The following is a 14,846-nucleotide window of genomic DNA, read 5'->3' on the forward strand; positions in this document are numbered from 1 at the left end:
TTCTGTGTCAATTTTTCCTCTTCCTCCCTCTTACAAGGATAACTGTGATTGCCTTTAGGGCCCACCCAGATAATCCAGAATCATCTCCCATGTCATAATCCTTGACTTAATCACATCTGCAAAGATCCTTTCTGTTTATTAGGTGACATTTATATGTTACAAGGATTAGGACCCGATATCTTTGGGGCCATTACTGAGCCTACCATACCGAGCCTGGATCCATCATTCCGACATCATATGTTTATGATCGACCTGAAAAGGCTACAGGCAAGAGGCCAGCAGAAGAGAGCTTTCCTGCTCTCCAGCCTCAGGGTGAAATGTCATCATCAGTGTCTGGCGAAACAGAAGACCGAGGGAAAAGCTTAAGCAATACCACGCGCCAGGGTGACCACACTGGCAGGATTACTGCTGAGTCTGTTTGTGAGAGGAATGAAAGCAGCCATGTTGGAAGCCTCAGGTGGTTTTCATATCCTGGAAGTTATGTAGAAATAGTTGGAGAGGAATGCATTATTCAGGCGTGCAGAACGATTTCTTGTTCAAACAGACCGCAAGGCTTGAGTGGTTAAGAAGCACTCCCGGAGGGTGGAAATGCAAAATGCTCTTCAACACGTTGTTGATGTGGCCCTTTGGGGACAAAGGAACGCACGGTCCCAAGTCTGTTGTTGATTTTACCGCACAGAGCCTGGGTGTTGAGGAGGAGCAAAGGAACTGAAGCATCCGGCCGTGGCACGTTGTGGCGAGGACTTCTCCTTCCTGACTTCATTCATAAGTCGGGAACGGAGGGGGCGAAGAGGCCTGGTTAGTGGAAACTACGCATTCTTGCCTGTTTACTTGCTTTAGATGAAAGAACATACCACAATACTGCTCCCCCCCGCAAAATAAGTAAATAACGTTAGCCAAACTGGATCTTCTCTGTAAATTGCAAAAGCATCTGCAGGCAGGGGCCACAGAGAAGCTTCCAGGCGATCGACTTCACTGCCTTTCCAGCATCTGAGTAATGGGGATGAGGGTTTTCAGTGAGATTTTTCCAGCTGCAGGTCGAGAGCATTTCTGAGCTTCCCGTGGGTCTTGGTGGTTATTTTTAGGATAGAAAACACTATTTTTCTTACATGACCACCTGCCATCTCTCAAAGTTCTGGGACTCCCTGAAGGCCCAAATATCTTAATTCTTTTCTCCTCTTTGCTTCTTCCTCCCAGACCAACATAAATAATTCGTATGATCAAGTAAGTTCCAGAACCGGTGTACAGGTAGAAGTCCGCACCCAGCCCCAGTTGTCCAGCCCAGCCCTGGAAGCTGCTGACTCTAGATCAGAGGTACTCAAACCGAGGTGGAGCGTCTCTTTGGCAATATTGTGACTGGAGATAAACGGCCAGACTAGAAGCTGTTTGAAAGGTGTCTTCAGGCCCCCCAGCTCAATGAATCAGCGCTTCCATCCTGTGTCCCGTGGGACGCCAAACACGCTCCACCCCCTGCTGATTCTTTTCAGTTAAGTGAATAACAACTTCGGTGTTCATTGTCGAAGGGCTATGCAGTGGCGTGACTTGCCTTATTAAACTCTTTGAGCACACCAATCCATAAGACATTTCTTTTTTTTCCTTTGCCAAAGGGAACTTTGACAACTCCATTCCAGGGCACGAAAGCAAAACTGAGCAGTCCTGTGTCTTCCTGCCCCGTCAGCGACAGGTTTGGATAAGACCAGTCTCAAGGACCTGGTGGGTTTTGCCCCTTTGTCTTTCTCAAGGCTACATTGTGGATATAATATTCCTGGTCTGTCACATAAATGCCTTTTCATCTCTCCCCTTTCAAAGTCCAGTTTCCCCCAACTCACCAAGTGGTTGCGGTGCAGCTGTCTCCCACATTGTTTGGGATGTTTTTACTTTCCTTGATTATGTGTCTGTTAGACCTGGTGCGGCTGATTTAGTAACCAGACCTACGACACTGGCAACCGGATTTGTCTGACGGTCAGTCAATGACAGTGCACTCAGTGAGACCGTCCAAATATTTCCATTTTTCTAGACCCTGCATTTGGAATGAAGCTGTCCTTTAAACTCCCCACCATGAAGTGACCTTCTACTCCCTGAGCTCCTCTGGCTTCCTGGTACAGAGGCGTTGGACAGCCTCCTTTCTCCGCCGCAGCACACTCACCGTTGCAGCTCTGAGAACTGGAGTCTCTCTCACGGTTTTCAATGGGACCAATTCAGCGGGGACACAAATACCCCTCATGGGAGACATATTGGTATCTCTGGAGGGGTGTGTGCATGGTGAAAAATATATTCAGTATAATTATTTTTCCACAATATAAACTGCAAGACAGAGAGGCTAGATTCCCTTAGCCTGAGAGGGAATCATGGATAACAGAAAATAGAGGGAATATTCTATGGGCCTGAGTTAAACACAGGGTGACTGCACGTCCCGGTTTTCTCAGTTCTGTCCCAGGTTAAACTTATTGTTCAGGAATAATTATGGGTAGCCCCCTTTTTTGCTCTCCAGATATCTCAGCTTACACCTTAAATTATGCGATCACCCTGGTTAAACAGAGCTTCAGAAGCACCGGTCTGATAGGACCTCCAAAACAGTTCTCTAAGTTGTTACATTCAAGGTGCAATACTTGAGAGGAGAGTTTGGGTAGGAGAATGGCTTCCCAGCAAAATAAATTTCACTTTTAGTCGTGCATCTTCACAAACATGGCTCCCTGCTTGGTGCTTATGGGCATGTTGTTTCCCGTAGTTCTAATGGACACAAAGGATAAAGGTTGACAAGAACCAAATGCAGTCTTTGCAACTGAACACTGAGATACCATTATGAAGGGCAGTGATGGACGCCTTGCGATGATGAAGAGAAAGGAGCAGGAAAGCTCACAACAGCTCTTAGGAGCTCTTTCTTTGGGCACTCTGGATACCTGCTCTCTGATGACTCTGTTCCTTAATTACCTTCGCTTTGTCTTTAGGGTCTCGTTTCTCCTGCAAGGAGATAGGGGCATGGCTGAAGACAAAGCGTAGTCTGGCTCCCACATTCAGTTATATGACCTCTTTGGTCATATAACTGCCCCTCGACTGGTCCTGTAGAGGACTTGGCCTTGTCTATTCCAGAGAAAAATTGACCAAGTAGCTTTGCCTTCCATCCATCAACCCGGGTAACGATATGTTGTAACATGAGTTGCAATTAGTCCTTAGTTTTTTCAATTCATGCATGAGAAACTACGATTTAAACAACTAAACAACAATAACCACAGCACCAAAACAAGATCAATGCTTGCAGCCAAGTTGTTTAAATGGCCATTGCCAGCATATTTCTCTCTTTTTAAAATATCGTCTCTGGATTTTGACATGTTAATTCCTTCCCTCTCTATTTGGTTTGTAAGCGGAGAAATAAGGTGAGAACTCATCCACAGCAGCTGTCCGGAAACCTCCACAGCTGGTGTGAGGCCTGACGGACACCAATTGTCTGACTGTGACTCTTCTTGGTGTGTTCAGAAAAACCTGCACTCTTTTGTTTCAATTAGTTTTTATGGATGTTTCAAGCTGGGGCTTGCATTTTTCTGTGGTAAGCTCACCTCTCTATTCCCCTGGAGGCTCACTAACCTTGGCCACATTCATATTTTATGCGAGCTGAGCTGCACAGGCTTGATACTGCCATTTGATTTTTCCTGCATCGAAATAATTTGCTTCTCCCTTTCAGTGACCCTGGGTTTCAACAATATGAAACTGGTCTACAAACTGAGAGAAGAGAAAATTCGCTCTGTGGTTGTCCCATTAGAGAGATAACACTATCTAAAAATTGAAGAGATTAGCGTTGTTTTTTTTGAGTCAACACATATGCCAAGTTATTTGTCCTCCATTGACAGTGTTCACAAGAATCCTTGGTAAGCAGTTTCCCAGGAGGTGGGGTCTTATTGACAACGTTTGGAATTAAGTGCTATTTGTGATAAAGTGAGTCTTTAAAAAGATGGCCAACTCCATTTCTATTTTGTGCAGTTTTCAATGTCTGTGTTCATGTTTCCTCTAATATGCGTGGGTATTTTGCACATATTGACCATTTCACGGTGTTCTGATCTGACTCAGAACACAGGAGGTATGGGCAAATGGTGAAAGAAAAATTCTTTGAAAGTTTCTCTTTTGCTTGTTCCTTGCTCTTTTGGCACACAAACGCCTGAAAAGAGAAAGTAGATAGCTATCTATATGGTTTGGTTGAGAGTAACAGAAAAGTTTTCCTAAATTAAACATTTTTGTTCTATTGGTGTACTGGGGCGCTTAAAAATCCCAACCTTCAGACCACACACTCTTAATTGTGGCGTGTGGGTTTCTAGGAGTTGAAATTAAAAAACCCAAAGAAGGTTGTTTAACAGTTCCAACTTTTAAGTGTGTCCCTGTCTCCTCCAGACTCAGGGTCTGTAGCCAAGAATGGTGACAACTGGGTTGAGGCATTAGAGGTCTTTGTCTCAATATTAATCTTGGGAGGGGGGAGAGGACAATAGTGCACTATGCCACCAGCAGCCGTGATGGCCTTATTGGGGATTCTCTCATTGATCAGCCCAGTCCCTTAGGAAAGCCCTGGGGAGCAGGATAAAGAACGGAAGAGGGAAAGGGGTAAGGAGGAGGACCCGACCGACCCATCACGTGGTTTCCTTTACGTTGTCCTAAAGGAGTGCGAACAGGGTTCGTGAAAATGCGCACCTGAAAAACCCTGAGTGACTTTATCCATTGTTTAAAATGTATTTATAACTTTCTGCCAGCCTTGCCGAGGCGTGACCCACACGGCATGCCGTTCACCCCTTTAAAGCGTGCAGTCGGAGGGCTGTCGGGTGTTCGCGGAGTTGCGCAGCCTTCGTGTAGGACTCTGATGCCTGTCGTCTTGCCGTTTCTGCCCTCCGCAAGGCTCTCACCCCAGGTATTGGCTCATCATTCAAGTCTTTGCTCACATGTCACCTCTAAGGAGCTAAGAGAGCTCCCCCCCGGCCTAAAATACCACCGTGTCCATGGTTCTCGCTCCTCCTGGCTTTCATGTCCCTACGCCCTCTGACAATTTCTTACTTGTTTGTGGTCTGCAGTCCTCGCCTCTCCTTGGGTGGGGTGACGGTCTGGTCCCTGCAGTCCGGGGCCTGGGCGGGCTTGGAGGGAGGAGCGTGGTGATGGCTGTCCTCTCTCACCCTGCCCTTGGTGGGGCGAGTGATGGAGCAGCAGCTAACTTGTTCCTGGGGCACACGGCTCCCTGATGGCTGGCCCCAGGAAACAGACGCTGCCGCGGTCTGTGGGTTCTGGCCTGACGTGGAGAGGGGCCAGAAAGCTGGGCCTGGCTTCTGGGAACTGGAGTGCTAACTTTCTGTACGACCCCGGGTACTATCTGGCCTCTCCGAGCCTCTGCAACGTGAGGACATTGGACCCTGGCTCCTCGTAGTTGTGACATTCTGGAATTCTCTGGAATCCTCTGATCAGGAGTAACTGACCAAATGCAGGTGAGCTGTGCCCGGGAGCCTCTACGTTTAATTATTCCTATCTCTGTGGCCACCTTTGCCTCATGCAGCTGCAGCATGCGCCCATTTCTCAAGCCTGGGGTCCTAGGCCCGTTTGAAAGACGAAAGGGCAAAATAAAATTGGGCTTTGGATGTGCTGTTTGAGCTGGAGCTAAATTTGAGTAAAAACTTTGTGAGTTTAAAAACATACAATTAAGGCTCTTACAGTTATCTAAATCTACTTTCTTGCCTTATAATTTTATGGTTAGAAGCATTACAGTTGTTTTTAGATTTTCATTATAACTGCAGTAGCCACAGACAGAACGAAATAGTGTTTGTTTATTTGTGTAACTAATTATGCCCCTCAGCTAACTTTACTGTGTAATTTGCACTGGGTGTGCATTTCGCAAAAAAAGAATGCTTCGGTCTGAGGGTCTTTTCCTCCTTTTCTTCTACCTTCCTTCCAGAGCAGCACTGACAGTAGAAAATGGGGAAATAAGGCGCACATATGGGCATTTGATTTATGAGTGTAGACACGTGATTGTGTGCTAGGTGCGTGCTGTACACATGCCTGTGGGTAGACAGGCAAGTAGAAAGAGAATTATACAGAGATTCCGCTCTCCTGCATTGTAGCTGGCAAAGCTGGTGAAGTCAGTTTACTTCCCTGAGCTTCATTCACGTTTAGCTCTGGCCCCAAAGCACACCCAAAGCACATTCTTGATAAACTACGGATATTCTGTGTACAACCAGAATAATGGTTCTCTGAGTTGCTACTGAGTTCAAACAAGATAATATCTGAAATCCCATTGCAAGGTGTGAAGTGCTTTTCTAAATGTGTGCTAGAGCAAACTAGAATGATAGGAAATGTATGCTGTCCTTCATATCAGGGCAAAATTTGTTCCAAGGTGACTTTTTTATCTGCAGACATGGAATTTGGATCTCAGCATGAATAGGGAGAGACTTCTTTCCATCCGTCCATTTTGGTCCATCTGAGGTCCTCTATCTGAGCAAGGACTGCTGTCAACCTGGCTGACCCTTAGGGTCCTGTGTAACAGAACTGTGAAAACCCGTGCACACTGGGGGTGGATCCCTGTTTGTACTCTCTTCTGGTTCTTCTCAGCAATCAGCACATTTCCATTGAGACCCCATTGCCTGTGGGCATCGGTAATTTTGTCCATAGATGATTTTGTCCTTAGATGTTACTTTTTCTTTGGTCTCACAGAACCACCTGTGACTAATGGTGGAAATGTCTGAGGCGGTGGTCGAGCTGAATTCATTAAAAAGGAATGGAAAATATGTAACATTTAAGCAATTTGAACTGATTAGGAACTTGGGTGGGGTCACGTTTTAGTTCAAAACAAGATAGGAGCTCCAGATAATTACCAGTTCCTTATATTAAGACTAGTCGACTCTGGATTCCTGTTGAGATAAAATAATCACAAACTTATAACTAAAGAATGAACACCTTACATTAAAATACTGCTTTATAGTTCATACAACACTCTCGGATAAATCACATGCCGGGAGATCTTGTTTCTGCTATCGACCAGCTGATGACCTTGGTAACCCTCGGTTTGAGGTCCTTAATTTCAGCCCCCCTTGGAAGGTGGGAGGAGGGGCCTGGGCTGATCCTTCTGGCAAAGCTCCTTCCAGCTCAAAAAATCGGCAACACTGGTAACTTCCAGTTCTATTCTCTCTGCTTTATAGATTAGAAATGAGAGGAATCATGAGTCTCTTGATTGGGGATAGAATGATTTATTTGCTTGCTTTTTTTGGTGAGGAAGATTGTTGCTGGGCTAACATCTGTGCCAGTCTTCCTCTACTTTGTATGTGGGACGCCACCTCCGTGTGGCTTGATGAGCAGTGCGTAGGTCTGCGCCCTGGATCCGAACCTGCAAACCCCGGGCTGCCGAAGCTGAGCATGACAACTTAACCACTATGCCACTGGGCCGGCCTCTATTTGTAGTTTTTCAGAGAAAAATATTAATTCCTCCTTCCTTCATTCTACACACGTTCTTTGAGCCCCTGCTACGTGTCAGGCACTTTTCTAGTTCTGAAGATACACGAGTGAATAAGGTGGCTGCCGCCCTGAACTTCTAGTGGGGGGAAGGGTGCACTGTCTTGGGCTTCCTGCTAAAATCAGGAGGGCCCTGGGCAGACTGGGACCAGTTGGTCACACTGAGTGGAGAGGCTGAGCGTAAGTGAATTAAAACAGAAAGTGAGCAAAGTTGTCTCAGACAGTGTGGTAAGTACCACGTAGCAACTGCTCGGGATGATGCAACCAGGAGCATGTGTGGTGGGCATGGGACCACCAGCATGGATGGGCTCTGCGAGGCCTCCGAGGAGATCACGCCACACTCAGTGGGTGGTGAGAAGGGTGCAGACATGTGGCGAGTTGGGGGAATTGTGTTGGAACAGCAAGTGCAGGGGAAAAGATCTCGGCCTGTTTGAGAAATTGAATGATGACCAGGCTGTGACGTTTTGGAGAGAGGAGGATAGGGGTAAGGGCTTTGTGGGCCTCGGTAAGGAACCGTGGGAGACTGGAATTGGCCACCCCAAGATATGTCTCTTTGGCATGAGGATTATTTGGGTTACTTTTAAAAACTGCAGACATGAGAGAACCTCTGAGAAGTAGAAGTTAGCCTTTGTAAGAGGCATGTACATTTGTAAAGGAAATCTCCATCTGTAAAGGTGTCTCCCTCTCTGTACCAGCAAGAAGCGGGAATGACCTTATCTCTAGAAACTCTTATCAATGCAGAAGGCAAGGACTTAAATCTGCATAATAACCTTACCCTCGTTTACTGTGCTTTTCTGGTAATCTCCTGTAACTGACTCCTCCCATCCCCAACATCCTCCTTGTAGCCGAGGCTGGTATTTAAGGGGAGAGCTTCTGCCATTTCGGCAAGTTGCTCAGTTTTCCTGAGTCTCCCCCATGTATACATGTTGTAAGGCTTTGTTTAATTTTCTCCTGCTAATTTGTCTTGATGCAGTCTCGGTGAGCCCAGGAGTCAAAAGAAAGATTTCTTGGACTCTCAAGATCTGGTAGTAGTGCTCCTTTATTCACAGAATAGCATGGGGACAGGACCCATGGGCAGTGGAGAGCTGCAGTGTGTTGAGGGTTAGGGCTAAATTTATAAGGCATGGGTACGTGGCTTATTTTCTACTAGACAAAGGAAAGATGATGTAAAAAAATCATTAAATGGTATCAGTGCAGGTGGGGTCTGGTTATCGTGTGGTCATATAACTTCAGATATGAACTGGGTCATGTAGATCGGCATGTAGGCCAGGACGCCTTGGCATTCTCTCCCTGGGGCAGCCTTGAGCCACATCATGTCTCATGTGAGTGTAATTTGGAGCGGGGCCAGAAGGACCCCTACAGAACCTACAACAGTAGTAACAGCTGACGTTCTACTCTGGGTGCTCACCGGTCTCGTTACGCCAGTTTTCACAGCTCCCACTTTACGGATAAGGCTGTTGAGGCACAGAGACTTTAATAAGCATAGTGTCTCAAGTCACTCGCCTTGCCCACAGTGGAGCCAAGGTGCAAACCCTGAGGGGGTGAGGCAGGCTCTACACTTGCTGTGGCCACAGTTAACTGAGGGGAACCCCTAGATCGCCGTGAAGGTGCGTCCATCCTTCTGAAGTCTCCGTGCCGCCCGATACCCACCAGCACCCAGGAATAGGGACAATCTTTGTCAGCGAGACACCCCTCTCCAGGCAGGGCAGCTTTTGCTTGGGAGGTGACAGAAGTGGAGGGGGCCCCGCGGCTCCGTGGATCTGCTCCAGCCCTGAATGGGGGCGGTCCCAAGAGGGCTTAGAAAGAGCCGCTCGGGGTGTAATCAGGTCACTTCACTGAGAAAACGTTTTTGTTTCAGCTTCCTTCCTTCTCTGGGTCTTGTCCAGGGAGCAGTGTCTCTGACCTTCTAAGCCACAAAGGCCAGAGATAATGGGGCACAGCAGGTCGACGCAGTCAAAAGAGGGGAGAGTGTGTGGTTAGGGACACACACACACACACACACACACACACACGAGGAAATCCGTAGGCGTCACTAGCCGGGGTGTTGCATTGTAAAATACGCTTGGAAACATACTGCTAAGAGACAGATGAAAACTACCCTAGTCTGTCATTCTCTTTGTTTGCTTGAGATCTCCCTCCTGCTCAGAGGAGAGCAAGGGTAGAACGCACTGCGCTCTCAGCAAGCCCGAGTCCCCTGGGGGAGCTAGTGGCCGCGGCCGCTGTGTGCAGATCCGCTGTCACCGCCTCACCCGGTGTGCGGGCTGAGCTGACGGGCGTTGCCACCTTCCCGCCAGGCTGCCTAAGAATGAGTGAGACCTGCTCCTATAGGAAAATACTGCCTTGTAATTAATTAGGGCCAGAGATGAAAAATAAAAGCTACATGGAAAATTCAAAAGATTGAGGTTTTTATTTTAAAGTTTTAAATTAATATGTAAGAGGTTTAATGAATTACTTATGCCCCCAAAGTGACAGACCCTAAAGATATTTTTCAGAATCATCTTCTTTTTGTTTGTTATTACATGTAAAATGGTGGCTTAAGATCTGGGAGTCACAAGAAAAATGCAGAAAGAATGTTATATGTTTTGTTTTAAAACTTTCTCTACTTTGTTTGGTTTGACATTCAAATCTCTCTTTTCTTCATAAATTCCTAACTTCGCTCGGCCTAACCAATGGTTCTGTGACTTTTGCAAACCTACTGGATGGAAATCCTGCTTGATTATAACACGGCTAGCATGTACTGAGTTATTTTAATAACTAAAATGCTGCTCATTAGTAGCTGAAGACAGATTTTGTGAAGGAAGAAAGGGAGGGAGGAAAGTTCAGGGGTTCAGGTGGGAACGCCAGGCTTCTTTCATTGTCCTCACTGCCACCGCTGCAGGTTTCCCCAAGTTACTGTGGCCCGGGACGTATTCCTGTCAATGCAGGGGATGTGTGTGAGGGGTACATGGATGCTCTCTCCTTCTGGTAACATCTTTGCTTCCCTCCATGTCCCCTCTGGACACCCATGTTAGTATCTCAGCTAGCCCTGGGGTGTAGGTGTGCCCCTGTGAAGAGCAGTGACTCAGAGCTCACCTGCATTCTGGTACCCTCTCTTATCAGCTGTGTGACCTTAGGCAAGTTACTTAACCTCTCTGAGTCTGGTATTCTTACTTACAAAAAGAGGCTGTAACAACAGCCTCATAGGATTGTCAGAATTAATTTAAATATGTATGTAAAAAGCAGGCACTCAGTGTTTTCCATGGCATTTAAAATCTTGAGCCTTGGGTCCAAATCAGAAATAAAGGAAGTCCAGGCACCAAGTGCATTGTGTGTGCAATTTACTGAGGCGTGGTGTGTGCCAGGTGTGGCAGGGAGCCGGGGTGAGCGGGAGCCTGCTGCACCCTGCACTCTCCCCCTGCCCCGTGGTGGCGTGTGTCTGCTGTGTTCCCAGTGGGGCGCTATTTGGCTTTTTGTTCCTCTGGTGGAGGGCACATCTGGTTCCGTGTATGTCCAGCTGAGGCAAACCTTGAACTAAGTCTTAAACGTCGCTGTGAAAGAGTTCTAGGCTCAGGAGTGGGAGAAGCGGATTCTGGTCGCACTCACGGGCCACCTTGGGTGAGCCGTTTCGGAGCAGGGGTCCCTCCGACATGAAGTTTACATCCTCCGTGATACCTCACATGGTTTCAGAGAGGAGACGAAATGACAAGGTGTGTGTAAAGACCCTTTGCCTACTTTTATAAATAATATCAGCAATAATGACACATAGAGCCTCTGTTTTTCTCCCAGGGCTCAGAGATCTCCTGCTGTCTACTGGCTACCTCCTCGAGTTCTTCCTTAAAACGCTTTGCTTAAAACTATTAGATATTCAAGTTTTTTTCAGCTTTCTCTTCCTCAGGCTCCATCCGTAATTCAAGCACAAAAGCTACCATGTACACACACACACACACGTGTGCACACACATCCACACACATTTGATTTGTCCCATAATCTCTAGGGTCTTGCTGCCTATTAGTTATCCTGAATATCCTAAATAGCTTGGCAATATTTTCCAGAGATGTTGATGCATTAATGTAACATAAAACTGCTTTTGGTAGAGAATACCGGCCGAGGGTCAGCCGTCTTTTTCGGTAAAGGGCCAGTGAGTAGGTATTTTCAGCTTTGTGAGCCATATAGTCTGTTGCGACAGCTGCCCTCTGCTGTGTAACCAGAAAGCCACCCTAGACGATACAGGAATGAATGGGCGGGCTGTGTGCCAATAAAACTTTATTTGCGAAGCCGGATGGTGGGCTTAATTGGTCTGTGATCCATCATTTGCTGACCTGCCACAGGCAAGAGAATGAGTAGCGGTGGCAATCTCAGGCGTTGTGGCGGGACACTAGGGAAAGCTTTACGGCAGATGCCAGCTTTGCCCCCCGCCTCGCTCCCACCCCTACCTGCCCCAATGTCCTGACCTGAGGTGCAGGCAGGGCTGTGCAGAGGCTGGCACCCCGGCACCCCAGAGTTTGGTGAGCCACTGACTGGCCTGGGGTGGTTTGGAGGATGGAAATTTACAAGTGGGCTGAACGCCGTCTCTGCTGAGGACGCTGTCCGGGTTCCGGGACTAAGCCTCTGGCTGGGGCTTCAGCTGGAATTTCACACGCACAGACTACCGGCACCCGACGCTGGGCAGGGGTGGGTACGGCACGAGCTGTTGGCTCCAAGAAGTTCCTCAACCCTGTTGTGGGCATAAAAGTAAAGAAAGAAGTGAGCAGTCCCGGTTTTCTGCTTTCAGCCTCTATTTTTCTATATTTCTACTGAATCTGAGATGAGAACATACTTTGGAAACAACCAAGGAGCATGAAGGAATTTATTCCCAAGGCCAAGAGTGACTGAACTGCTGAGTGTTAAGTTCTCAGTAGGGATGCAGAGAAGCGTGGGCACAAAACGCACATTTCATCCCGCCGGCTTTGTTCTGCTGGCTCCATCGGGCTGCTTCCTGTGGGGCTGGAAAATGACCCCCACTTTTCCAGGAGCTCAGTGTGCATGTGCCAGCAGCCAGGATCTATTTCAAAAGGAGCTTTTTGTTCCCCACGGTCGTTTCTGCACCTCGTGTTGTTGTCAGTCATATGGTAAACAGTGCTCTCAGGAAAGCCCTGACGCCAGAGGTTCGAGAAGCTGCCTGGGGCCAGTGCGTCCCTTCTGTTTGCACCTGGGGACTGGGGATCTGAGAAGGAGGGGAGTCAACCAGTGTGAGGTGAATCGAGGAGTGGACTCAGTTCCCTGGGTTCTGGTCCGGTGGTCCACCCATGAGGCAGGACTGTACTGCTGCTGTGTGAGGATAAGGACGACGGGATTACAGCCACCAGCTTGACCATTTAAAGCCACACCACAGAACTAAAGCCTCATTGACCTTGAGACTTGAAGAAGCTTTTCCACATCCAGCAGAGACAACCTCACCAAATCCTGTAACAGCAACTTTTGTTTGCTTGTGTGAAGATCACCTTTGTGTACTTGTGAATTGGTCACAATGCTCTGGGTTACATGTGGTGACAGGTGACCCCAAAGCTAGGTGGTTTAGAGAAACAAGGCTGTGCTTCTCACTCATACTTCATGCCTGTTGTGGGTTGCTGTGTGCTACTCCTTACCTCCTCACTTTGGGACTGAGGCTGACAAAGCTGCCTTTAGCTCAGGGTTGGCAAACTAGGGGTTGTGGCAAACCCAGCCTGCCATCTGTTTTTGTAGATAAAGTTTTATTTAAATATAAACATGGTCATTCATTTACATAATATTTATGTAATTACATAAATGTAATATTTATGTAATTGTGTATTATGTAATTTACATAATATTTACATATGGGCTTTTGCACTGCAACGACAGAATCGAGTAATTGCAGTAGAGCCCATACGGTGCACAATGGCAAAAGTCTTCACCTCCTGGCCCTCACAGGATAAGCTGACTGACGCCTGGACTATCTGAAACATTGCTTGTCTGTCCCCCTGGCAGAAAGAAAAGAGATGGAGTAAACTATGGGCTGGTTCTTAAAACTTCTTCCCAGATGTGACAGGTGGTCGTTTCTGCATGTGTTTTCTACACTCAAGCAAGACATGTGGCCACTCTTGACTTTAACAAAGGGGGATAAAAAAATCAATCTATTCCAACATGATTTGCATTTTATTTGTAGAGAAATGGACTCTCTTTAACTTCTGTTTAACAGAAGAAAGGTTTCTATGAAGGTTATTGGGTAATCACACAATTGCTGGGAAGGCTGAAGAACAAGGCTCCAGAGGGAGAGAGCACAACACGATCCTGCCACAGGCAGGGCCCCCGTGAGCAGTGCCCCCAGGCATCGCCAGCACCCCAGTTCCCTGAGCCTTTGCCCACTTCCTTGAAGCTGCTGTGAGTAACTTTAACTGGACCTTAGTCTGCGTGTCACTCCTTCTGGATTCAAAGTGCTGGGTGGATGCCACTTATTGACCACATTTAGGTCATGTGGCCATGTCCCTGCTGCAGAGGGCTGGGAAAGTGGACATCAAGATTTTCCATCTTTGGAAGGGGCCCTTATGTATAAAGATTTATAAAGGGAGGAACTTCATCAACATAGAAAAACTTGCTGGAATATGATTATAATCCACTCCAATATTCAAGAGCTGGTAGCAGAAAGCTGGACGAATAGTCTGGCAAAGTCAGACATTGCTTTGGGCTCAACTTCTTAATTGACCTTTTTGCAGCCTCGTTTTTCAGGATGCTTTCAGCAGGGGCCCAGAAGGATCGGAAAACAGAGGGAGAGCTTTCTCCCTGTTGGCTATTCTGAAGCCAGAATGACCTTTATTACCTGGACTTTTCTTATTCTCTTCCTCATCATCCATCATTTCATTCCCACAAAGAACCTCCAATACTTTAGAAAAAATGTCAGAAATCTAGTCATGGCAGGAAGACAGAGGGAGAAGAATGCATCTGGAAATCAGGCTGAATGCATTTTTATTATCACTGCCCCTCGGTGCTCCCACTGTCGTGAATCCCTGGGGCTCGATTTTGTCCAGGCACCTTCAACCTCACAGGGTGCCGGGCAGGGTCAGTTTGACAAGCTGACGTGGGGGCTGGTTGTGAGGGGTGAGCTCCAAAGTTGCAGAACCTACCAGGGTCGGGGCAGCAGAGGTCACTCCAACCAGGTTTGTTTTCACAAATGGCCCCCAGTTTGAACCTTTGGGTTCACATCCAAATGGAACTATGTAGAGTCTCAAAGAATGAACGAGAATAATTTAAAACTTTCAATCCCATTGCTAGACCATGCTCTCTACAAACTAATATTTCTAACCAATCTGCTATGTTGTGAGTATCACAATTATATTGCATCACACTTTTTGCATTAAAAAATATTAACTTCTGGGGCCGGCCCCACGGCCGAGTGGTTAAGTTCG

This window comes from Equus caballus, chromosome 23 (assembly GCF_041296265.1).
Source record: "Equus caballus isolate H_3958 breed thoroughbred chromosome 23, TB-T2T, whole genome shotgun sequence".
In the NCBI taxonomy this organism is placed as follows: domain Eukaryota; kingdom Metazoa; phylum Chordata; class Mammalia; order Perissodactyla; family Equidae; genus Equus; species Equus caballus.